Consider the following 25,051-nt stretch of genomic DNA (forward strand, 5'->3'; position numbering starts at 1 on the left):
GTTGCAGGGGTGCGACGGGTGCAGTTGCACCCGTCGCGTATTTCAGTGTCTGCAAAGCAGACACTGAAATACTTTGTGGGGCCCTCTTACGGGGGCCCCTGCAGTGCCCATGCCATTGGCATGGGCACTGCAGGGGCCCCCAGGGGCCCCGCGGCACCCCCTACCGCCATCCTGTTCATGGCGGGTTTCCCGCCATGAACAGGATGGCGGTAGGGGGTGTCTGAATCCCCATGGCGGCGGAGCGCGCTCCGCCGCCATGGAGGATTCAATGGGGCAGCGGTAAACCGGCGGGAGACCGCCGGTTTACCCTTTCTGACCGCGGCTGAACCGCCGCGGTCAGAATGCCCTTGAGAGCACCGTCAGCCTGTTGGCGGTGCTCCCGTGGTCGGTGACCCTGGCGGTCACCGGCCGCCAGGGTCAGAATGACCCCCTAAGTCATGTGATTAGTTTAAACTTTATTCAATTCAAATAAAATCCGCAAGAGTTCATTAGAAGTCACCACCAAAAACATAACCTAATCAAAACCTGTATCAGAGTACATTCTAAAGCATTAGCATAGATCAACAAATGAATCAAAGGCAATAAGTCAAACTGTGTCATAAAGTTCAGCAAATCACACTGTCAACCATTTGTCTCTGTAGTCTTTCAATCGTCATAGAAAGTAAACCCTCATCTAATCCAAACTAGCATCAGCATGTGGGACTTCATGCAAAACAATTTAGAACAAGAATTTAGAAGACATCTAGCTAAGAAAACTATTTAGACAGCACAGTTGATACCTGGAAAGAAAAGGAACAAAGAGATAATTTAGTCACATTGTCATATCTACCTATCCTCGGTATGGATCAGCAACAAAGTCAGTCTTCGTCTTCAGGTCATCAGTCAATCAGCATCACATCAGGCTCTCAATCAGAGACTATGAGCCCAATGACAGAATCTCGAATCACCTCTACGATCTCGTAGTCTCTCCCCTAACATCCTGATCTCTCTTCCCTCTGTCACGTTGTTATATCATAGTCACCCAGACTATCCCCCAATTCCTAATTGGTCACTTAATCATACGATTTTTCCCTAACCAATAAAAGTTGTAAATCAAATCTATGAATTCTAACATTTCACAGTTTACATGTCGTTGATTGGTCCACTTTACAATGTCCTCATCATCCGGCTTGTCAGGTATCGAAAATGTTGCATCTTCTTCTCTAGTCAGTGTCTTCATTGTTCGAGTCCTGGGACAGTACACCCAGTGCGCTTTACACACTAATCGTTACATTTCTAGTTCTATCATCTCCTGTCCGTTGGCTCACATAGAGGTTTCAGGTAAGTAAATTTTATTAAACAATGAACTGTTCACGGTTAGTTCATCTTGTCAGCACTTTTCATTAAATGCTAAGAAATATAGGTTCTACATGAGGCCTGGTAAAACTAGGCCAAGACACTCGCTAAGTCAAGGCCTACCATCATTGCAAAGCATAGGTGATATCTTTCAATATGACATATTACTACATCAATCTATTCCACTTTCAATATTTCATATATGTTAATTACTCTTTTAATATAATTCATGAATGCCGGTGGTCACTCTCCGAGGTCACAATTTCAAACGTGCACATTATTTTTCTATGTTACTCATTTTCTACCAATTTCATCATTCAAAATACATAAACATTCATTAATAATTTTTAATTAAGACATTTGCGTTAACACAAGAGTTTCTTTTAATGTATTCCGAGGCTGGGTATCACAGGGATTTAATGCTAGTATAATGCTTCCTGTTGATAAAATGGTTTCATGTAATTGGACACTATACAACAAGCACATGCTCTTAGTGATTAGTTGTAGGGGAGAGATTCACAAAGTCAGGATAGCTATAGCAGTAATGCAAGTGAGAGTCCAAGAAAGTGATAGTTGAGCTACGCAGTGATCCATTATATTGATGAGTGTGCTAAATGGTGTGATTGTGAGGGATTCACTTTTATCTTCAGTCTTGGTGTCCGTTTTTCTGTTCTTTTCTTTTACTCAAGTTTTGGTATTATTCGTACACAATTTTATGCTTTTTGCATTGGCTGCATAGTTTGTGTAAACTAAAACCTAATGAGTAAATGTGTCTGTAACATCTAGATGTTACATCTAGATGTTGCATAGCACACTAATCACCCAGCAGGGTTTCCAGGCACTAGGGCATGCACATAGTTCTGTGGTCCTCAAGGTGCTTCTACAAAAAGCCAAATCTTCAGCTTCTTGTGGAACTCAAGAAGTGAGGACGAGGCTCGGATGTGTAGAGGGAGGTCATTCCACATATGTGATGGAAGAGAATGAGCTACCTCCAGTTTTGATTTTGCAGATACGAGGAACGTGTGCGACTAGAGTCAGGCAGAGCGTAGGTGTCTAGTGGGTTGGTGAAAATGTGCACAGCTGTTCAGGGATTCTAGTCCTGTGTCGTGTAGGGGTTTGTATGTCTGCGTGAGAAAACTGAACTGGCTGTTCTTGTGAATGGGGTGCCAGTGAAGCTTCCTGAGGTGCTATATTATGTGGGTGTGGCGTGGGATGCCAAATAGAAGTCTTGCAACGCTGTTGTGGATTGTCCTGAGATGCTGAAAAGGTTGTATAGCAAAATAGCATGGTCAAAATATTACCCTGCAAACATATAGCATCCACAACCATTATTTTGTCAAGATAAATATGCATATATACATTTATAGATTTATGATTCTTACCTCCACATATCCTTACTCTGTCTTTTTAATTGTTATATATATCCTGGATGTGATAATTTTGCAGGTCGCTATTTCTATCCTCACATTGTGAAAACACCTGATATCCTCACAGCTAGAGAACCATCAGTTTTCAAATTGCTCTTAACTGCTACTTAATGAGCCAACGATAGAAACAACAAGTTGTATTTTTGTTTTATGCCTAACTGGGTTTTGCATGACTGCAGTATTTGGCTCTCTCATCAGTAGAGAATTCTCCAGCAATACTCTCTGTACACATGCTAATATCACAAGGTGGATGCTCCAGGCTGCCAGCCACTGTAGATGTTATCTCTGTCAAGTAAGTAAGACCCGTTTTGCACCTCCTTTCAAGTGCGACACAGTGTAGGAATCTAGCTTTATCTTTGTGAATCCACAGTGTCAGCCTCTAAGCAGGAAAGCGTGATTAGCTCTGCAGTCCTGTGAATTAAAGCGAATGAGACTGCTTTAAGCACAGATAAACAGCTGATAAGCACCAGGAGCAGGAAGAGTGCATTAATTCCCTGAATGTTATAGTCTCATTAAGCACTAATAGCATTTTATTACTTCAGCAGGCTGGAAGAAGCACTCATCAACAACAGTCTTTTAGCAAAGAGAAGAGCAAAATACCATTCTCTTCCTAAATGAAGAAAACAAAAACCCTTGTAAACCGAGTGACCTGTTAACTGTAATATGAAGGGGTATGAGTGCAAGTGAATGGAATGTGGATTTACAGCACTATGATGGCTCTACGTTCCTGGGTGAGAAGTGTTGACTTCAATGTGTTCATGGAAATAAGAACAGTATTTTGTTTTTGATAGCATAGGCTATATATTCACAAAGACTATAAATTCTAGTTGGGGTATTTACTCGCTGATGTAGATTCACTAAAATACCATACACCGAGGATGTTGTATCGTAAACTTTGTGACCGTAGTGACATCACACGATTTACACCTTATCCTCCATTTTCAGCTTATAGATTGCAGAGGGGCCAATCTAAGGACAAAGAATGGATCCAGGGGGGTAACAAAGGCCCCCGCAGTACACTGTGCACGAACCACATGTAGTGCCCTACTGGACAAGTTCTAGTGTTTCCACCAGCCACTCTGCTGAGGGCTGGCTTCTACACTCACCCCACACACATACATCACAGGCGTCACCAGTCAGGTGACCCTGCTAATAAAAAGGGCTGTGAGTCCGTGTCACTTTTATTTTAGTAGCATGAGGGCGTAGGCCCCGGCACCACACCACAGGCCCCTGACTGAGTCTAGGAGGAAGGGGCCCCCCTCGAGGTACTTTGCATGGGGGACTCTTTAAGTTTTGTTAAGTCACTGAGTGGAAACAACAGAAAGTAAACAAGATTTCTAGGGAAAAGAACATTAGGATGGCAGTAAGAATGTAACTTTCTCTGCCTCCACCCAATGTCATCCGTTATTCAACATTATCCACTGAGCAAGAGACTATCAATGCCCCACAGTGGCTGTTGTGAAGTCTAAAGGCGCAGGAGTTCTCAGGGCCATGCCTGAAGCAACATAACCTAGATCTAGAGAGCCCATGGTTAGGGATCGGTGTACCCTCCCAACCCTAGCCTGTGATTTAAAGAGGGCATAAGTATAGCTGGCAGATAGTCAACAACAGCCCAAGACCGCGTGTCCGATCTCAACTGGCTGAGCCGTGATAGAACTGCCTCCTCCGGGAGACAGCAGAGACAGGTGGCAGGAAGGTCGGAGAGGAAACTTTTGTGCATTAATCAATATTGTACATTATTAATAGTGCGCTGGATATTAATCTACACTTGAATTCACATATGCACACTGAAATGATACTATTGCCTTTGAATTTTTTTTAATACCTTTAAGACCTGTTATAGTGCATTTTTTGTAGCTTACGCTAACTAGGTCTTCTTGTTCAAAATGGATGTCACATTCACTGTTATTATTTCTGCTCCACGTAGCCTCGCAAGTCATGTTTATTTATTTCCAAAGACACTGTTATTGTGTTCTTGAAGAAGACTCTCCAGCATGGGGTCAGTAATGTAAAATGCCGCCAATGATCTTCCACTTGCATGCAGTATTGCATTCATTCACAATGGTTCACTGTTATTTTTGTTATTAGTTTGTTCTGACACCTTGGGATGACATTAGGCCAGAGGGGCCTGAATCAGTAGTCATGTAGTTGGTTAGTGCTTATGTGGTAAGGCTACACAATTCTATAGTCTTATTTCTGATTTGTTGAAAAAGTATTTGAAAACCATGATTCTGCACTTTCTGAGCTTTTCTATGAAAAGGTTTACTACATGAACCCTAGATTTTGGAAGGAAGCCATTAGACATTTCCTATGATACTATGGAAGCTGTCGATTTCTCATTGGTTTTGCTGCACACTTGGGCGGTAGCATTTTTCTTGGATTTTATCACTTCCCTGTACTGATGGCCTGCATGGCAGTTGCCTCGCAATTGATTGCAATGTAACCCAGCAGATTCTACATTTAATTATCCTTTCTTGTACCTTTTGAATTTTTGGAATAAATCTTCATAAACGTTCAGATTCCACCCTATAACTCACTTCTTGAGTCAGTTCTTAATTCTTTGAATGTATTTTTGATATGCTGATTTTTTACCTTATCCTATCTATACATTGCCTCATGAAATTGAGGTTAACTCCGTCACTGATCCACCAAACCAATGGGCATGATTTTGAGGTGTAAGATTTTATGGGTACAGTGTGCTCATGTCTGCAATCGGGCAAAATGGAAGAAGAATGAGATTTGAATTAATGCCACTTAGTGGAGAAGGTGGGTCCATATGCATTGCCTGTGCCAACCGAGGCAGAGAGAGCATAGAAGTCTCAGTTCCTTGCTGCACTTATTGAAAGCAGATTGCAGATGAGAAGAAGGAGGTGAGTGGTGGACTGATCGCCCAGATGTGGTGGAACATTGTATTCCCGGAACTTAAGGCCCAAGCTGCAGTGCTGGATTATTGTATGTAAACACTGAGTTTTCTCACAAGACAACCTCACATACTATAGGAATTGCAATGGCAGGACACCATAGGTGGCTAAGTGTGCCCACAGTTCAAGAGCCTTCGGTTGCAGTGGATAACTAAAGGCAGTGGATATTTGTTGAAGACCTGGGGTCGGAGTGGACACATATGAGCAGAGCCCACAGACCAGATGCTGTAAGAATATCTCTGTTGTCTGCACTGATGGAGGTGCAAGGGATTTACATCCGAGAGTGTTAAGGAACAGCTAGTCGTTATCCAACTGCAGCATGCATGACACTAAATTCTGTAATATGCCGGCTTGCAGCATCGTTTACCCGCGCGCCGCTCTCGCGAACCGGTTCAGCACGAGACGCGTTCGAGGAATGCTCCGTGCGGAATGAATTTGTGTTTGAAAAAAAGAAGAGGGAGCATTGGAAGAAGCTGGACATAGGAGCTTCCCTGTCATTTCGCTAGGGTGGTTTCTATTTTTAATAAATTTGAACTAAATCTACTCACGTTTTTACGGCGTCATTACTACATTTGTGGCGACGAGAGGAAAGAAACCACCCAACGAACCCACAAGAGAAGATTGGAAGAGTTTTCCACACGTCGCAAGCAGCGCTGTGAGTCTAAACCCTGCCTCTACAACTAGAAAGATAACCTTAAGACACTAAGGGGGTCATTCTGACCTCGGCGGTAAAAGTCGCTTACCGCCAGCCAGAAGGCCGCCATAACACCGCCACGGCCGCGGTAAACCGCCACGGGCATTCTGACCCGCAACTGGCAAACCGCCAAAAACCCGACATCCACAAAAATCCGCCACACCAAAGGTCAGCGGGAAACTGGCGATGACCAAACCTCCACCGTCACGCCAACAGAAATACGCCCATGCCATTCCGACCCACAAATCCCCGCAGAGGTCTTTCAACCGCGGTATTCCATTGGCGGTACACACCGCCGCGGTCAAAATACACACACCTTTACAAAACACATCCACATTGGATAATTCAAAATACACACACCTGAGACACATACACACACCACTCCCACACACCCAATCCAGTATAAAACACACACCCACATCACCCACAAACCCCTACGACCACAATTGCGAGTGAAGGACAGAGAGAGAGAGCACAGCATAGAGTACACCATCACACAGAGGCAAATCACATCACCCACACACTTTCCACGCACAAAACACCATACACCACCACACTCACCACACTCTATAACACATACACCACCCCTCACCTCATCCACACCACCCCATGGCACCCCAAAGACACCCCAGGTTCTCTGACGCAGAACTCAGGGTCATGGTGGAGGAAATAGTTTGTGTAGAGCCCCAGCTCTTCGGGGCACAGGTGCAGCACACCACCATTGCCAGGAAGATGGAGCTATGGCAAAGAATAGTGGACAGGGTCAACGCTGTGGGACAGCATCCACGCAATCGGGACGACATCAGGAAGCGGTGGAACGACCTACGGGGGAAGGTGCGTTCCATGGTATCAAGGCACAACATTGCAGTGCAGAAGACTGGCGGCGGACCCCCACCTACTCCCCCAGAATTCACAGCATGGGAGGAGGAAGTCTTGCACATCCTGCATCCTGAGGGCCTCGCAGGAGTAGGCGGAGGAATGGACTCTGGCAAGTCAAATCTTCACTACTTCATTCCCCCCACCCCACCTGCATGCCAAATCATACCCCCACCCTCAACCCCACCCCCATCACACCAACTCCTTGCTAATGGCTCACCATCACAACCCACCCATCCCAAAACCTAGCCCTGCATGCCTCCCCAAAGCATGGACACCCATCCCCAAATCATGCCCACTGCACACACCCATCACCCCCACAAGCCACCGTCACAAAAGCCCCCACAAGGGAATGCCAGCACTGGGGGACACGGCCACCCACCCATTACACGAAATGCCACACACAGAAGCAATAACCATACTCTTATACCCCTGCAGGACCCGAACGCCACCACACCGCCACGGAGGGTCCAGAGATGTCCATCCCACCCCCAGAAGAGGCCCCCAGTGATGACAGCAGCTCTGTCTCCCTGGACCCTGATGACCAGCCCGGCCCATCGGGGACCTCAGGACAGTCGGTTCCCCACAGACAGCCACAGGCTACACCAGACCTAACCCCCTCTGGGAACACCAGCACAGCTCCCACCCAGCGGGCCCATGCCTCTGTCTCCAGGACACGTCAATCAGCGGTGTGTCCACCACTACAGGGCACCCAGGTTGACCCACAACCCCAACAACAACAGGGACCTGGGGGCAGTGGTAGTGGGCACACCGTCCAGGGGACAGAGGCCCAGGGAAACAGGGGAACTGGGAGGGCTGCTGTGCGACAGGGGGAGGACAGGCCCAGGGAACTGACTCTCCAAGAGGCCCTCTCCTCCATCATGGGAGCATACCACCACTCCCAGGAGACGATGGCTACGGTACTGGCCAGGTTCCAGGAGATCCAGGTCATGCAGGAGCAACAGTACATGGGGTTCAGAGAGGAACTGAGGAACATTAGTTCCGCAATGGGGACCATCGTCGTGGCCCTAACTCAGATAGTCACCACATTGCGGGACCATGTGGCACCACAAAGGGCCCCTGTCACTAGCCTGGTCCAGGAACAGCCTACCACCCCCGCCGGCGCTAGTGGACAGGAGGCCCCCACACAACGACAGGCCACCAGAACCCCACCTCCTGCAGAAGAAGAACCACCCCGCAAGCGGAACCTGAGATCTCACAAGAAGACAGAGAAGGATTGCAAGACCCCCGCCAGCAAACGATACCCCCTGATGTCATCACACTGTCCCACATTGTCACCCTGTCCAACCTTGAACTGCCCCTGCTCCATCCTTCCACAGGCATATGGACAATGCACCTGTGCGACTGAGAACTGGACTCTGCCATGGACATTACTCCACCATCACCCATCCCCGTTTTACAATCATGTTCCATAAATTTAGCACTAGAATTAAATCACTTTTTGCACAAAAAAAATCTGGAGTCTGCTTGTAATTTGAACAAATGTATTAGACATAACGGTGCCAAAATGTTCAGTTACATTGTGATGACAACATACCACTGTCACACAGCTGTAGTCCATGGGCAAACAAAGCAGAGGTCACGCAGTGGGGCCCACAGCTCTGAAAACGGAAGGGAAAGTCACAACTCAGTTAACAGGAACTGGGGTGGAACTCAGACAGTAGAGAGGCAGGAGACTTTAAGTAAATGTAAAATGGCGTGGTTGATTCGTACCTGTGTGCTACTGAAAATACTGTTGTATCACTGTGTCCCTGTTGTCTGTATCGTCCCCGTCGTCCTCCTCCTCTTCACTCTCCACAGGCTCCACAGCTGCTACAACACCACCATCTGGACCATCCTCCTGCAGGAAAGGCACCTGGCGTCGCAAAGCCAGGTTGTGAAGCATACAGCAGGCCACGATGATATGGCACACCTTCTTTGGTGAGTACATTAGGGATCCCCCTGTCATATGCAGGCACCTAAACCTCGCCTTCAGGAGGCCGAAGGTTCTTTCTATAATCCTCCTAGTTCGCCCATGGGCCTCATTGTAGCGTTCCTCTGCCCTTGTCCTGGGATTCCTCACTGGGGTAAGTAGCCACGACAGGTTGGGGTAACCAGAGTCACCTATTAGCCACACACGGTGTCTCTGTAGCTGTTCCATCACATAAGGGATGCTGCTATTTCGCATGATGTACGCGTCATGCACTGACCCAGGGAACTTGGCATTTACATGGGAGATGTACTGGTCAGCCAAACAGACCACCGGGACATTCATAGAATGATAACTTTTTCTGTTCCTGTACACCTGCTCACTGCCACTGGGGGGAACCAAGGCCACATGGGTCCCATCAATGGCACCAATGATGTTGGGGATATGTCCAAGGGCATAGAAATCACCCTTCACTGTAGCCAAATCGGCCACCTCAGGGAAAACAATGTAGCTCCGCATGTGTTTCAGCAGGGCAGACAACACTCTGGACAAAACCTTAGAAAACATAGGCTGAGACATCCCTGATGATATGGCCACTGTTGTTTGGAATGATCCACTTGCCAAAAATGGAGTACTGACAGAACCTGCACCAGAGGGGGAATCCCTGTGGGTTGGGGAATGGGGGACATCAGGTCTGGCTCCAGCTGGGCACACAGTTCCTGTATAGTGGCTCGGTCAAGTCTGTATGTAAGTATGACATGTCTTTCTTCCATTGTCGACAGGTCCACCAGCGGTCTGTACACGGGAGGATTCCTCCATCTCCTCGCAAGTCCCAGCGGACGGTGCCTAGGAAGGAAAACATGGAGCACAGAGTCAAGCAACCCACAGGTACGTAACCACAGCTTGCACAGTACACGATTCGCTATGCATTGAATGGCTTGTATGAGTGGCAATGCAAGGCCTAGGCCTGTGTGACGCCGTAGAAATTCAGCCATGTGGGCCCTTGAAATGGCGGCTGCCTGACCTGTGAAGTGTGACAATGGGATGTGAGGTCAATGCGCTGGCGTGGCACACCGTGGCGGTAGGCGGTCGAAGACGGCGGCGCAAAGCAGCATTGGTTAACATAGAACCCTATGGGTCTCAGGAGCCAATGACGATGTGGGCCGGCGGTCGCGGTATGCACCGCCGCGGTACGCACCTCCGCGGGCGTGACCGCCATTTTCTAACTGCTTAATCACTCGAGACCTGATCATCCACAGGAGAGGACCTATACTGCAAGTGCTGCTGTGAACTCGGTCTGGAAGAGACAATGGCTGCTGCGACTGGGGAAAGGGCCCCTGCCTTCACATCTGAGGAATTGGATAAACTCGTTGATGGGGCCCTCCCCCAGTATGCGCTACTCTACGGTCCTCCAGACCAACAGGTAAGTACACTGGGAGCACGTAGTATGGGCTATGCCTGTGTTGAGTGGGGTGGATGTAAGATGGTGGGGAGGGGAGCGTATGAGGATAGCAACGCACGACAGATGAGAGCATGTGCCACATGGCAAGGTTGGGGAAGGGGGGCCACTCACATCGACCATGCAGAAAAGTGATGATATTTCTTTTTCCACCCTGTCCATGTCACATAGGTCAGCGCCCATCAGAAGATCGACATTTGGCATGCCATCGCCAAGGACGTCCGGGCCCTGGGAGTCCACAACAGACGGGGCACCCACTGCCGCAAGAGGTGGGAGGACATCCGCCGCGGGAGCAGAAAGACCGCCGAGGCTCTGCTGGGGATGGCCTCCCAACGTAGGAGGGGTGCCAGTCGTCAATTGACCCCCCTGATGTCCCGGATCCTGGCGGTGGCCTACCCCGATTTGGATGGGCGCGTGAGGACATCACAGCAGACACAAGGGGGTGAGTATCAGCACATTCTGCTATATTAGCGCACAGTGGAGGCGTCTGGGTGGGGGAGGAGGGCTGTGGCTATCTCTAGGCCAGGGCGGTTTCTGTAGGCTAGGCCCCTCCGTTAGACATGGCCCTGTGCCCCCTGCCCCCACCTCTGTAGAGTGCTAAGTACAGCTATCCATGGCCCGAGCTCACCTATGTGTGCATTTGTCGTCCATAGACTTGTAGGCCAAGTCACAATAATTGAGTAGTGTACCCCGAGTGCGCGGCATAGTGCAGGGGGCTTCTGTGTCTGTCCTCTCCGCCAACGGTGCCGCCAATGCATGCACTCAACATGTCTTTCTTTCTTCTCTCCCCCCTTTTTTTTGGTTTTCCTGCTCATGTGTGCATTAGCATCATCAGGAGGAGGAGAAGTGGCATCGGCGCACGAGGGAGCTGCATCTCACATGGGCCCGGAGGGCCCTGCAACCGACTCGGACTTAACCAGTGAGACGGAGGGCGAAGGGGGCTCCACAACGGGGACCCGTGGAGACGTCAGCGACACCGACACGTCCTCGGAAGGGAGCTCCCTTGTGGTGGCGGCACCATCCGTGCCCACCGCAAAAACAGGTACAGCCGCCACCCAGCGCACCAGCTCCGCCCTCCCAGCAGCCCCTCAGCTTTCGCCCCGTGCCCGCTCGGCCAGGAAGCCGGCCATCTCCTTCGCCCCTGGCACCTCAGGTCCTGCCCCAGTTACCCCTGCTGCCCTCAGTAAGGAGGTCATTGACCTCCTCCGGACGCTCATTGTTGGGCAGTCTACCCTTTTGAATGCCATCCAGGGGGTGGAAAGGGAGGTGCATCGGAACAATGCATACCTGGAGGGCATTCATTTGGGTCAGGCTGCTCATCAGCGATCGTTCAACGCTCTGGCCTCAGCACTGACAGCAGCAATTGTCCCTGTGTCTAGCCTCCCCCCTCCAACTTCCTCAACCCAGTCCCACTCCCCTGTTCCTCTGCCTATCCCAGACACACCTACAGACCAGCCTGCACACACATCAACACCCAAGGGCAGCTCATCCAGACATAAGCACCACAGATCACACAAGCATTCGCCCAAGCAACATCCACATGCAGACACAGCAACACCCACTGCCTCCACTGTGTCCCCCTCCTCCTCGTCTCCCTCCTCCCTCCCTGTGACGTCTCCACTCACACCTGCATGCACACCACCATCAGCCAGTACGTCCATCACCACCACACCCACCAGAACAGTCCGCACACGTGCAGTCACCACCCCCACTACCATTTACACGTCCCCTGTGTCCTCTCCCAGTGTGTCTGTCACCCCCTCTTCCAAACCACACAAACGCAGGCAGCCACCCACCCAACAGCCATCCACCTCACGACAGCCTCCGTCACCAGCACCTGCACCCAAAGACAGCACACTTGACTCTCCTACAACCACATCCTCTTCCTCCACTCCCATACCCACTACAACTACCTTTCCCTGTCTTTCTAAATTGATTTTCCTTTCCAACCTTGACCTCTTTCCAACAACTGACCCACCCCCTCCATCTCGTAAGAGTCCAACCAGCACCTCAGCCACCACAAGCCCTGCACCTACTAGGACCATCGTTCAGGGCTATTGGAGTCCACCAGCTCCTAGGGCAGGAACATCGGCCAGCAGCAAGGGGACAGCCAGCCCACCCCCTGGGAAAAGAAGCAAAAAAGTGAAGGGCCGGCGCCACAGGCCTGAGACGGCTGCCCCCAAGGACACCAGCCTTGCACCGTCACCTGGCCCATCCACCAAGGGAGGCAAGGGCCCCAGAGATTCTTTCAAGGAGGGCAAGGGCCCCAGAGATACTTCCAAGGAGGGCAAGGGCCCCAGAGATACTTCCAAGGGAGGCAAGGGCCCCAGAGATTCGTCCAAGGAGGGCAAGGGCCCCAGAGATACTTCCAAGGGAGGCAAGGGCCCCAGAGATTCGTCCAAGGAGGGCAAGGGCAGCAGGGCGAAGAAGTCCGGCAGCAGGCGAGCTGCCAAGGAGGGCCCCACCAGCCCCATTTGGGGTGTGACGGAGGACACCCACGGGCCCAGGAGTCCAGCACAGGAGGGCCCCGCAAGCGATAGGTCGGATGGCGACTGAGCGGGAATGATCGCCCAGATCTGGTTCCCTAGGAACACAAGACAAGCACCGCTGAACGGGGCCCCGCCGTGAGAAGCACCGCTCCGCTGGGCCCCGCCGTGAGAAGAACCGCTGAACAGGGCCCGCCGTGAGAAGCACCGCTGAACAGGGCCCCGCCGTGAGAAGCACCGCTGAACAGGGCCCGCCGTGAGAAGAACCGCTGAACAGGGCCCGCCGTGAGAAGAACCACTGAACAGGGCCCCGCCGTGAGAAGAACCGCTGAACAAGGCCCCGCCGTGAGACGCACCGCTCCGCTGGGCCCCACTGTCTCTGCACCGCTCCGCTGGGCCCCGTCGTCTCTGCACCGCTCCGCTGGGCCCTTCCGCTCAAGCACCGCTCCGCTGGGCCCTTCATCTCAAGCACCGCGCCGCTGGGCCCCGCCGTCTCTGCACCGCTCCGCTGGGCCCTTCCTCTCAAGCACCGCTCCGCTGGGCCCTTCCTCTCAAGCACCGCTCCGCTGGGCCCTTCCTCTCAAGCACCGCTCCGCTGGGCCCTTCATCTCAAGCACCGCTCCACTGGGCCCTTCCTCTCAAGCACCGCTCCGCTGGGCCCTTCATCTCAAGCACCGCTCCGCTGGGCCCCGCCGTCTCTGCACCGCTCCGCTGGGCCCTTCCTCTCAAGCACCGCTCCGCTGGGCCCTTCCTCTCAAGCACCGCTCCGCTGGGCCCTTCATCTCAAGCACCGCTCCGCTGGGCCCTTCCTCTCAAGCACCGCTCCGCTGGTCTCTTCCTCTCATGCACCGCTCCGCTGGGCCCTTCATCTCAAGCACCGCTCCGCTGGGCCCTTCCTCTCAAGCACCGCTCTGCTGGGCCCTTCATCTCAAGCACCGCTCCGCTGGGCCCCGCCGTCTCTGCACCGCTCCGCTGGGCCCTTCCTCTCAAGCACCGCTCCGCTGGGCCCTTCCTCTCAAGCACCGCTCCGCTGGGCCCTTCATCTCAAGCACCGCTCCGCTGGGCCCTTCATCTCAAGCACCGCTCCGCTGGGCCCTTCATCTCAAGCACCGCTCCGCTGGGCCCCTTCATCTCAAGCACCGCTCCACTGGGACCCGCCGTCTCTGCACCGCTCCGCTGGGCCCTTCCTCTCAAGCACCGCTCCGCTGGGCCCTTCCTCTCAAGCACCGCTCCGCTGGGCCCTTCATCTCAAGCACCGCTCTGCTGGGCCCTTCATCTCAAGTACCGCTCCGCTGGGCCCTTCATCTCAAGCACCGCTCCGCTGGGCCCTTCATCTCAAGCACCGCTCCGCTAGGCCCTTCCTCTCAAGCACCGCTCTGCTGGGCCCTTCATCTCAAGCACCGCTCCGCTGGGCCCTTCATCTCAAGCACCGCTCCGCTGGGCCCTTCATCTCAAGCACCGCTCCGCTGGGCCCCGCCGTCTCTGCACCGCTCCGCTGGGCCCTTCCTCTCAAGCACCGCTCCGCTGGGGCCTTCATCTCAAGCACCGCTGGCCCATTGGCAGGTCCAGATCTGTGTCGGGCAGGGCTTCACGAAGCACTCTGGGCACCATGCCTCCTCCATAACCAGTGGAGTCTGTAATCCACCAGATGGACTGTGGCTTTGCACTCCCCAGGATGGTACAGTGGGCAATCCACACACTGAAAAGATTTGTGAGACTGTGGCTTTGCACTCCCCAGGATGGTACAGTGGGCAATCCACCCACTGTAGAGACTTGTGAGACTGTGGCTTTGCACTCCCCAGGATGGTACTGTGGGCATGGAGGCCCCTCGTGGATCTGGCATCGTGGACTCATGTGGCTGAGGTGCCCCCCCTTCCCTTCCCCTGAGGTGCCTGTGGTTTTATTATCTGATGCCCCAGCAGTGTTCTCTCCAATGGAATCGGGTCTCGTGTGTGGGCTTTGCCCATGTGTTTATGCACATTGGCCCACGGACAATGGCATGTAGCCAATATGTGCCGGACTTTTGGACTATGTTCATATTCTTCATGTTGTGATTTATTGGTTTTAATAATCTAATATTTCACTTAAGTTCAAATATGCTTTAATATACTTCTATTTTAATGATAATTTTATTTTGTCTTTGAATTATTCCGGGGGTTTGGGGGGTGTAAATCTGACTTGTTGCTCTGCATTGGTGTGTGGGGATTTGGGGGGGGGGTCGCGTATGTGTGTGCCCGTAATCTTTTCTCCTCCCCCCCCCCCTATGTCGTAGGTTCAGTACTCACTGTTGTCTCCTGCGGCGGCGTTCGTGCTCCTGGTAGAGGAGCAGGTAGACAATCGCTGGTAGGATGTTTAATTCGGGTTCCATGCTGTCCAGATTCCTCGTGGAGTGTATAGAGGTGAGCGTTTTCCCGTTCGTGATCTGTTTCCGCCGTGTTTTTATCGGCGGGGCTCCCGCCCCGGAAAAGGTGGCAGATTGGTGGGTCGTGATAGGGTGGGCGGTACATTGTCTGCCGCCTGTCTGTTGGCGGTGACCGCCGCGCTGTTTGTTTGCCCCGCCGTGGCGGTCGGAGTGTTAAAGTCGCGGGCTGTGTTGGCGGTTCCCGCCAGGGTCAGAATTCCATTTTTTTGACCGCCTGCCTGTTGGCGGATTGGCCGCCGCTTTAACACCGACCGCCAGGGTTGGAATGACCTCCTAAATCTGTTTCTTTGTGGCAAAGTCGAGTCGTTTTTCTGGTCTCCACTCCAGCTAAGCCTTATTTAACAACTACAGTGCTAACCTCTTTTTTTGGATTTGTTGAGGAACAGAACCAACGCCATTTTTTTTTACTAAAGAATACTGAACATGTATTTTATAAATTAGAAGACTTTTATATTATTCAGTCGAATTGTTAGGTTACCTACACAGCGTATTTGCTCTGGAATCAGTATGCAGGCTGTTACACCACCACCGTCTTTCCTAGTAACTCCTGGTGAACCACCTATCACATCGAAACGTTGATTTGATGCTTTTGAAACATATTTATGAGCGTTAGGAGCTACAAGATTTAGACCAGAAAGAAAGAAATGTCTTTTACTACACTCGCTTGGCTTTGAGGGGAGATCTACGTTTAAACATCTACCAGATATACAAATACAACAAGATGAAGAACTTGATGAATTCCAAGAAGCAGTAAAAAAACTGGAATTGAGGTTCAATGAGCCCCCAAGTTTAGTCGTTTTAAGACATAAATTCTTCAAACAAACACAGAAATCCAATGAAGACATTGATACGTACATATCAGCTTTAAGATCTTTGGTAGCTGAATGTGAATTTGAAAATTTTAGTGATCAGCTGATAAGAGACCAATTTATTTGCCACTGTTTAGACAAAAATATTCGACAGAAGCTCTTGACTTTGGGGAATCCAAGCCTCAATGAATGTATCAGAATTGCTAAAAGCATTGAAACATCTGTACGATCAGTGAAAGAACTTGAAGACAAACCTCAAGATCATGTCTGCCCTGTGTACAATAAGGAGTCTCCAGTCTTTAAAAAAAAAGGAGATTCCTTGAGAAACACCAACTCTAAATCTTTTTTTTCACAGTCCAACTTTTGTTTCAGATGTGGAAATAATTTTCACAAGAAAGGGAGTAAACCTTGTCCAGCAAAGTTTGTTACTTGCAGATTGTGCAACAAAGTGGGCCATTTTGCTAAGGTTTGTCAAAGCACCAATTGTAACAAAACTAATGTTGGTGCTATCAAAGACGAAGCTCAGGATTTTCAAAAAAGGGATCTTGTCTCTGATTTACAAGACATGGGTGGTCATTCTGACCTCGGCGGTAAAAGGCGCCTACCGCCGGTCAGAAATCCTCCATAATCCCGCCGCGGTCGCGGAAACCCGCCACGGTCATTCTGACCCGCAGAAGGCAAACCTCCGAAAATCCGACCGCCACAACAGACCGCCAGACCAGCGGTCGGCGGAAAGGTGGAGGTGACAAAACCTCCACCGCCACGCCAACAGAAATACGCCCATGCCATTACGACCCACGAATCCACGCGGCGGTCATTCAAACGCGGTATTCCATTGGCGGGACACACCGGCGCGGTCAGAATACACACAAACGAACAAAACTCACCCACATTGGACGATTTGAATCCCACACACCTGATACACATACACACACCACTCCCACACACACAATACAATATAAAACACCCACCCACATCACCCACAAACCCCTACGCTTAAAAATTCGTAAAGAAGACAAGAGCGAGACACCAGCATCCAAAACATAACAGCCACAGCCACTCAACACCATCACCCACACACTATCCACACACAAAACAACACACACCACCACACTCAACTCACTTAAATACACATACTCCACCCCACACATCATACACACCACCCCATGGCACCCCAAAGACAACCCCGCTTCACAGACGAAGAACTCAGGGTTATGGTGGAGGAAATCGTTCGTGTAGAGCCCCAGCTGTTCGGCACACAGATACAATACACCAGCATTGCCCGGAGGACGGAGCTATGGCAGAGGATTGTCGACAGGGTGAACGCAGTGGGACAGCACCCCAGAAATCGGGAAGACATCAGGAAGCGATGGAACGACCTACGGGGGAAGGTGCGTTCCATGGTATCCAGGCACAACATCGCCGTGCAGAAGACTGGCGGAGGACCCCCACCTCAACCCCCACAATTCACATCATGGGAGGAGGAAGTCTTGAACATCCTGCATCCTGACGGCCTCGCAGGAGTCGGCGGAGGAATGGATACTGGTAAGTTGAAGCTTCAATACTGCTTCCCCCCCACCTGCATGCCAAATCAGACCCCAACCCTCACCCCCATCCTCGAACCCCACCCTCACCCCCACCCCCACCCTCACCCCCACCCTCACCCCCACCACCATCCTCACCCCCACCACCATCCTCACCCCCACCACCATCCTCACCCCCACCCCCAGCACACCTATTCCCCGCCAATGTCTCACCGTCACAACCCACACATCCCAAAACCTAGGCCTGCATGCGTCCACTAAGCATGGACACCCATCACCAAAGCATGCCCAATGCATATACACATCCCCCCCACAAGCCACCCTCACCAAAGCCCCCACACACGAATGCCAGCACTTGGGGACACGGGAACCCACAGATACACCCATATGCCACACATTGAAACTATAACCATACCTCTATACCCCTGCAGGACCCGACCGTCAACACACCGCGGCGGAGGGGCCAGAATTATCCACACCCCCCACCCAAGAGGCCGTCAGCGATGACAGCAGCTCTGTCGATCTGGACACCGATGACCAGCCCGGACCATCGGGGACCTCTGGACAGTCGGTTCCCCTCACACAGGCACAGGCCACTATAGAGCCTAACCCCTCTGGGAACACCAGCACAGCTCCCACCCAGCGGGCCCATGCCTCTGTCTCCAGGGCGCGTCAATCTGCGGTGTGTCTACCACTACAGGGCACCCAGGATAACCCACCACCCCAACAACAACAGGGACCTGGGGGCAGTGGTAGTGGGCACACCGGCCAGGGGGCAGAGGCCCAGGGAAACAGGGCAACTCGGCGGGCAGCTGTGCGACAGGGGGGGGAGGAGAGGCCCAGGGAACCCACTCTCCACGAGGTCCTCACCACCATCATGGGAGCATACAACCGCTCCCAGGAGACGATGGCGACGGTACTGGCCCGGTTCCAGGAGATCCAGGTGCTGCAGGAGGAACACTATCGGGGGTACAGGGAGGACATCCGAGCCATCAACACCACCCTGGTTACCATGGTAGGGCTGCTGCAGGACCTCGTAAACAGCAGGGCGGACACTGAACAACACCCAAGGGCCCCTGCCACTAGCCGGGACCAAGAACAGCCATCCACCTCCGCCGGCGCTAGTGGACAGGAGGCCCCCGCACAGCAGCAGCCCACCAGACCCCCACCTCCTGCAGGAGAAGAACCACCCCGCAAGAGGGCCCTGAGATCTCGCAAGACAGAGTAGGATGTCAAGACCCCCGCCAGCAATGGATACCACCTGATGTCATCCCACTGTCCCACATTGTCACCCTGTCCATCCTCGAACTGCCCATGCTCCATCTCTCCACAGGCCTCTGGACAATGCACCTGTGTGACTGTTACTCTGGACTCTGCCATGGACATTCCTTCACCATAGCCCCCACCCACTTGAAACCACCCATCCCATTTTGAGCACTTCAATAAACACCTATTTTGCACCAAAATATCAGGAGTCTGGCTGTGATTTCAATAGATTGTAATTGACATGACAGTGCAGATATGTCCTTGTACATGGTGAAGTCAACAAACAGCTGCCACAAAGCTGTAGTCCATGGGGAAACGAAGCACAGGACTCGTAGTGGGGACCCCAGATCTGAAATAGGGAGGGAAAAGCCAAAACTCAGTCATCATACACTGGGGCAAATAGACAGGCAGCAGAGATGCTGCAGAGTAGTTAACATTTACTAAATTATCTTTGAAATGTTACCTGTGTCCTATTGGAAGTACTGTTCAAAGATTCTGTCCCTGTTGTCTGTTTCAGCCCCGTCGTCTTCCTCCTCGTCACTCTCCTCAGGTTCCACCGCTGGCACAACACCACCGTCTCGACCATCCTCCTGCAGGAAAGGCACCTGGCGGCGCAAAGCCAGGTTGTGAAGCATGCAGCAGGCCACGATGATGTGACACACCTTCTTAGGTGAGTACATTAGGGATCCACCGGTCATATGCAGGCAGCGAAACCTGGCCTTTAGGAGGCCAAAGGTGCGTTCGATCACCCTCCTAGTACGCCCATGGGCCTCATTGTACCGTTCCTCTGCCCTGGTCCGGGGATTCCTTACTGGGGTCAGTAGCCACGACAGGTTGGGGTACCCAGAGTCCCCCACTAGCCATACACGGTGTCTCTGTAGCTGTTCCATCACGTAAGGGATGCTGCTATTCCTGAGGATGTAGGCGTCATGCACTGACCCTGGGAATTTGGCATTTACATGCGAGATGTACTGGTCAGCCAAACACACCACCTGGATGTTCATTGAATGGTAACTTTTTCTGTTCCTGTACACCTGCTCCCTGTCTCTTGGGGGAACCAAAGCCACATGGGTCCCATCAATGGCACCAATTACGTTGGGAATATGTCCAAGGCCGTAGAAATCACCCTTCACTGTAGCCAGTTCGCCCACCTCAGGGAAAATGATGTAGTTCCTCACGGATTTCATCAGGGCAGACAACACTCTGGATAACACCTTTGAAAACATGGGCTGAGACATCCCGGAAGCAATTCCCACGGTTGTCTGAAATGACCCACTTGCCAAGAAATGGAGTACTGACATGACCTGCACCAGAGGGGGAATCCCTGTGGGTTGGCGGATGGGGGACATCAGGTCGGGCTCCAGCCGGGCACACAGTTCATGGATAGTGGCACGGTTAAGACGGTAGGTCAGGTAATGTGGCGTTCTTCCATTGTCGACAGGTCCACCAGCGGTCGGTACACGGGAGGATTCATCGGTCTCCTCGCCCAACCCAGCGGACGGTTCCTAGGAAGGACAACATGGAGCACACAGTCAGGCAACCCACAGGTACGTACTCACAGCTAGCACAGTATACGATTCTCTATGCAGTGAATGGCGTGTCTGAGTGGCTATGCAAGGCCTAGGCCTGTGTGACGCAGTTGAAATTGAGCCATGTGGGCCCTGGAAATGGCGGCTGCCTGACCTGTGAAGTGTGACAATGGGATGTGAGGTCAATGCGCAGGCGTGGCACACCGCGGCGGGCGGCGGGCGAAGACCGCGGCGCGAAGCCGCATTGGTTAACATTGAAGCCTATGGGTTTCAGGAGCCAATGGCGAAGGGCGCCGGCGGTGGCGGGACGCACCGCCGCGGTACGCACCGCCGCGGACGTGACCGCCATTTCCTATCTACTTATCCACTTGCGACTTGAACTTTCACAGGAGAGGACCTATACTGCAAGTGTTGCTGTGACCTCGGTCTGGAAGGGACAATGGCTGCTGCGACTGGGGAAAGGGCCCCTGCCTTCACTGGAGAGGAGTTGGAGAAACTTGTGGATGGGGTCCTCCCCCAGTATGCGCTACTCTACGGTCCTCCAGACCAACAAGTGAGTTTAATTCTATCTGGATTTGGGGCCACTGGCTGGCTTGGGGGCCTGGCGGGGATGGGGGGCATGTTGGGCCTGGCGGGGGGCCTGGCGGGGATGGGGGGCATGTTGGGGCTGGCGGGGGGCCTGGCGGGGGGCCTGGCGGGGATGGGGGGCATGTTGGGCCTGGCGGGGGGCCTGGCGGGGATGGGGGGCATGTTGGGGCTGGCGGGGGGCCTGGCGGGGGGCCTGGCGGGGATGGGGGGCATGTTGGGCCTGGCGGGGGGCCTGGCGGGGATGGGGGGCATGTTGGGCCTGGCGGGGGGCCTGGCGGGGATGGGGGGCATGTTGGGGCTGGCGGGGGGCCTGGCGGGGGGCCTGGCGGGGATGGGGGGCATGTTGGGCCTGGCGGGGGGCCTGGTGGGGATGGGGGGCATGTTGGGGCTGGCGGGGGGCCTGGCGGGGGGCCTGGCGGGGATGGGGGGCATGTTGGGGCTGGCGGGGGGCCTGGCGGGGGGCCTGGCGGGGATGGGGGGCATGTTGGGGCTGGCGGGGGGCCTGGCGGGGGGCCTGGCGGGGATGGGGGGCATGTTGGGCCTGGCGGGGGGCCTGGCGGGGATGGGGGGCATGTTGGGGCTGGCGGGGGGCCTGGCGGGGGGCCTGGCGGGGATGGGGGGCATGTTGGGCCTGGCGGGGGGCCTGGCGGGGATGGGGGGCGTTGGGCCACTGGAAAGGAATATGCTGAGTAACTTGAACGTGGTATTTCTCCCTCCCTGTACGTGTCACATAGGTCCGCGCCCATGAGAAGATCGGGATTTGGCGTGCCATCGCCAAGGAAGTCCGGGCCCTGGGGGTCCACCATCGACGGGGCACCCACTGCCGCAAGAGGTGGGAGGACATCCGCCGCGGGACCAAGAAGACCGCCGAGTCTCTGCTGGGGATGGCCTCCCAACGTAGGCGGGGTGCCTGCCGTCAACTGAGCCCCCTGATGTTCCGGATCCTGGCGGTGGCCTACCCTGATTTGGATGGGCACGTGAGGGCAGCACAGCAGACACAAGGGGGTGAGTCCAAGCATTATCTACTCTGTTGTTGCGCAGTGGAGGTGTCTGGGTGGGGGAGGAGGGCTGTGGGTCCCCCTAGGCCAGGGCGATATCTGTAGGCAGGACACCCCCGTAAGCCCCTGTGTCCCCAGCCACCACCCTCAGTAGTGTGTCAGTACAGCCATCCCTGGGCCGTGTCATCCATGGGTGCAGTTGTCAACTCTAGGCGTGTAGGGCATGTTCCACGGAATGCGTAGCGGACCCCAAGTGCGCAACTTAGTGCAGGGGGCATCTGTGTCTGTCATGTCCGCTAACTGTACCGGAGATCCATGTAATCAATATCCCTTTATTTCTCTCTCCCCCCCCCTTTTTGTTTGTCTTTCTGTGCTTGTGTGCATCAGCATCATCAGGCGGAGGAGAAGTGGCATCGGGGCAGGAGGGAGCTGCATCTCACATGGCCCAGGAGGGCCATGCCACAGAGTCAGACTGGACCAGTGAGACGGAGGGCGAGGGGAGCTCCACGACGGGGACGACTGGACCCTGCAGCGACACGGACACGTCCTCGGAAGGGGGCTCCCTTGCGGGGGTGGCACCATCCGTGCCCCCCGCCATTACAGGTACAGCCGCCACCCAGCGCACCATCTCCGCCCTCCCAGCAGCCCCTCCGCGTTCGCTCCGTGCCCGCTCTGCCAGGAAGCCGGGCATCTCCTTCGCCCCAGGCACCTCAGGCCCTGCCCCTGTTACCCCCGCTGCCCTCAGTGAGGAGGTCATTGACCTCCTCCGAACGCTCATTGTTGGGCAGACTACCCTTTTGAATGCCATCCAGGGGGTGGAGAGGGAGGTTCATCGCAGCAATGCGTACCTGGAGGGCATTCATTCGGGTCAGGCTGCCCATCAGCGATCGTTCCAGGCTCTGGCCTCAGCACTGACGGCAGCCATTGTCCCTGTCTCCTGCCTGCCTCTACTAACTCCCTCCTCCCAGTCTCCTGTTCCTCTGCCTGTCCCACCCACACCATCAGACCAGCCTGCACACACCTCAACACCCAAGAGAAGCTCATCCAAACATAAGCACCACAGATCACGCAGACATTCACACACGCAACATTCCGATGCAGACATGCCAACAGTCACTACCACCTCTGTGACCCCCACCTCCTCGTCTCCCTCCTCCCTCCCTGTGACGTCTACACTCACACCTCCATTCACCTCACCATCAGCCAGTGTTTCCATCACCAGCACACCCTCCACTCCAGTCCGCACACGTGCAGTCACCACCCCCACTGCCATTTACACGTCCCCTGTGTCCTCTCCCACTGTGTCTGTCACCCCCTCTTCCACACCACACAAACGCAGCCACCCACCCACCCAACAGCCATCCACCTCACGACAGCCTATCCCTCCTGCACCTGCACCCAAAGACAGCAAACGTGACTCACCTACAACCACATCCTCTCCCTCCACTCCCATTCCCACTGTACCTACCACTCTCCATTGTCCCAAGAAGCTCTTCCTCGCCACTACTAACTTCTTTCCTGACCCTGAGCCCCCCCTCCTTCTCGTCGGGGTAAGAAGAGCACCTCAGCCACCACCAGCCCTGCAGCCCCCTTGACAAGGGTGCAGGGGTATTGGAGCCCGCCAGCCCGCATGTCTGGATCTTCGCCCAGCAGCAAGGGGACAGCCAGCCCACCCCCTGGGAAGAGGAGCAGAAGGCGGAAGGGGCGCCGCAGGAGCCCGCCTTCTACATCCCCCCCGGACACCACCCAGAGACAGTCACCAGCCACAGCTCCAAAGGGAGGAAAGGGCCACAGGCCGACGACTAAGGAGGGCAAGGGCAGCAAGTTGGAGAGGTCAGGCAGCAGGCCTGCTGCCCAGGAGGAGCCCACAACCCCCATAGCCGCTGCCCCGGGAGGAACCGGCACAGCTGCCCCGGGAGAGCCCACCAGCCCCATAGCCGCTGCCCAGGGAGGACCCAGCCCAGCTGGCCAGGAGGGCCCCACCACCCACAGCCCAGGTGGGCAGTGAAGGAGCACCATCCCCGCTGCCCAGGAGGGCACCACCAGGCATTTAGCAGTTGGCCATAGACCGTCCGCCGTCTCAAGAACCGCTGAACTGGGCCCTTCAAGGCAAGAACCGCTGAACTGGGCCCTTCAAGGCAAGAACCGCTGAACTGGGCCCCGCCGTCTCAAGAACCGCTGAACTGGGCCCTTCAAGGCAAGAACCGCTGAACTGGGCCCCGCCGTCTCAAGAACCGCTGAACTGGGCCCCGCCGTCTCAAGAACCGCTGAACTGGGCCCTTCAAGGCAAGAACCGCTGAACTGGGCCCCGCCGTCTCAAGAACCGCTGAACTGGGCCCCGCCGTCTCAAGAACCGCTGAACTGGGCCCCGCCGTCTCAAGAACCGCTGAACTGGGCCCTTCAAGGCAAGAACCGCTGAACTGGGCCCTTCAAGGCAAGAACCGCTGAACTGGGCCCTTCAAGGCAAGAACCGCTGAACTGGGCCCCGCCGTCTCAAGAACCACTGAACTGGGCCCTTCAAGGCAAGAACCGCTGAACTGGGCCCCGCCGTCTCAAGAACCGCTGAACTGGGCCCCGCCGTCTCAAGAACCGCTGAACTGGGCCCCGCCGTCTCAAGAACCGCTGAACTGGGCCCTTCAAGGCAAGAACCGCTGAACTGGGCCCTTCAAGGCAAGAACCGCTGAACTGGGCCCTTCAAGGCAAGAACCGCTGAACTGGGCCCCGCCGTCTCAAGAACCGCTGAACTGGGCCCTTCAAGGCAAGAACC

The sequence above is a fragment of the Pleurodeles waltl genome, chromosome 1_1 (genome assembly GCF_031143425.1).
Source record: "Pleurodeles waltl isolate 20211129_DDA chromosome 1_1, aPleWal1.hap1.20221129, whole genome shotgun sequence".
Taxonomy (NCBI): domain Eukaryota; kingdom Metazoa; phylum Chordata; class Amphibia; order Caudata; family Salamandridae; genus Pleurodeles; species Pleurodeles waltl.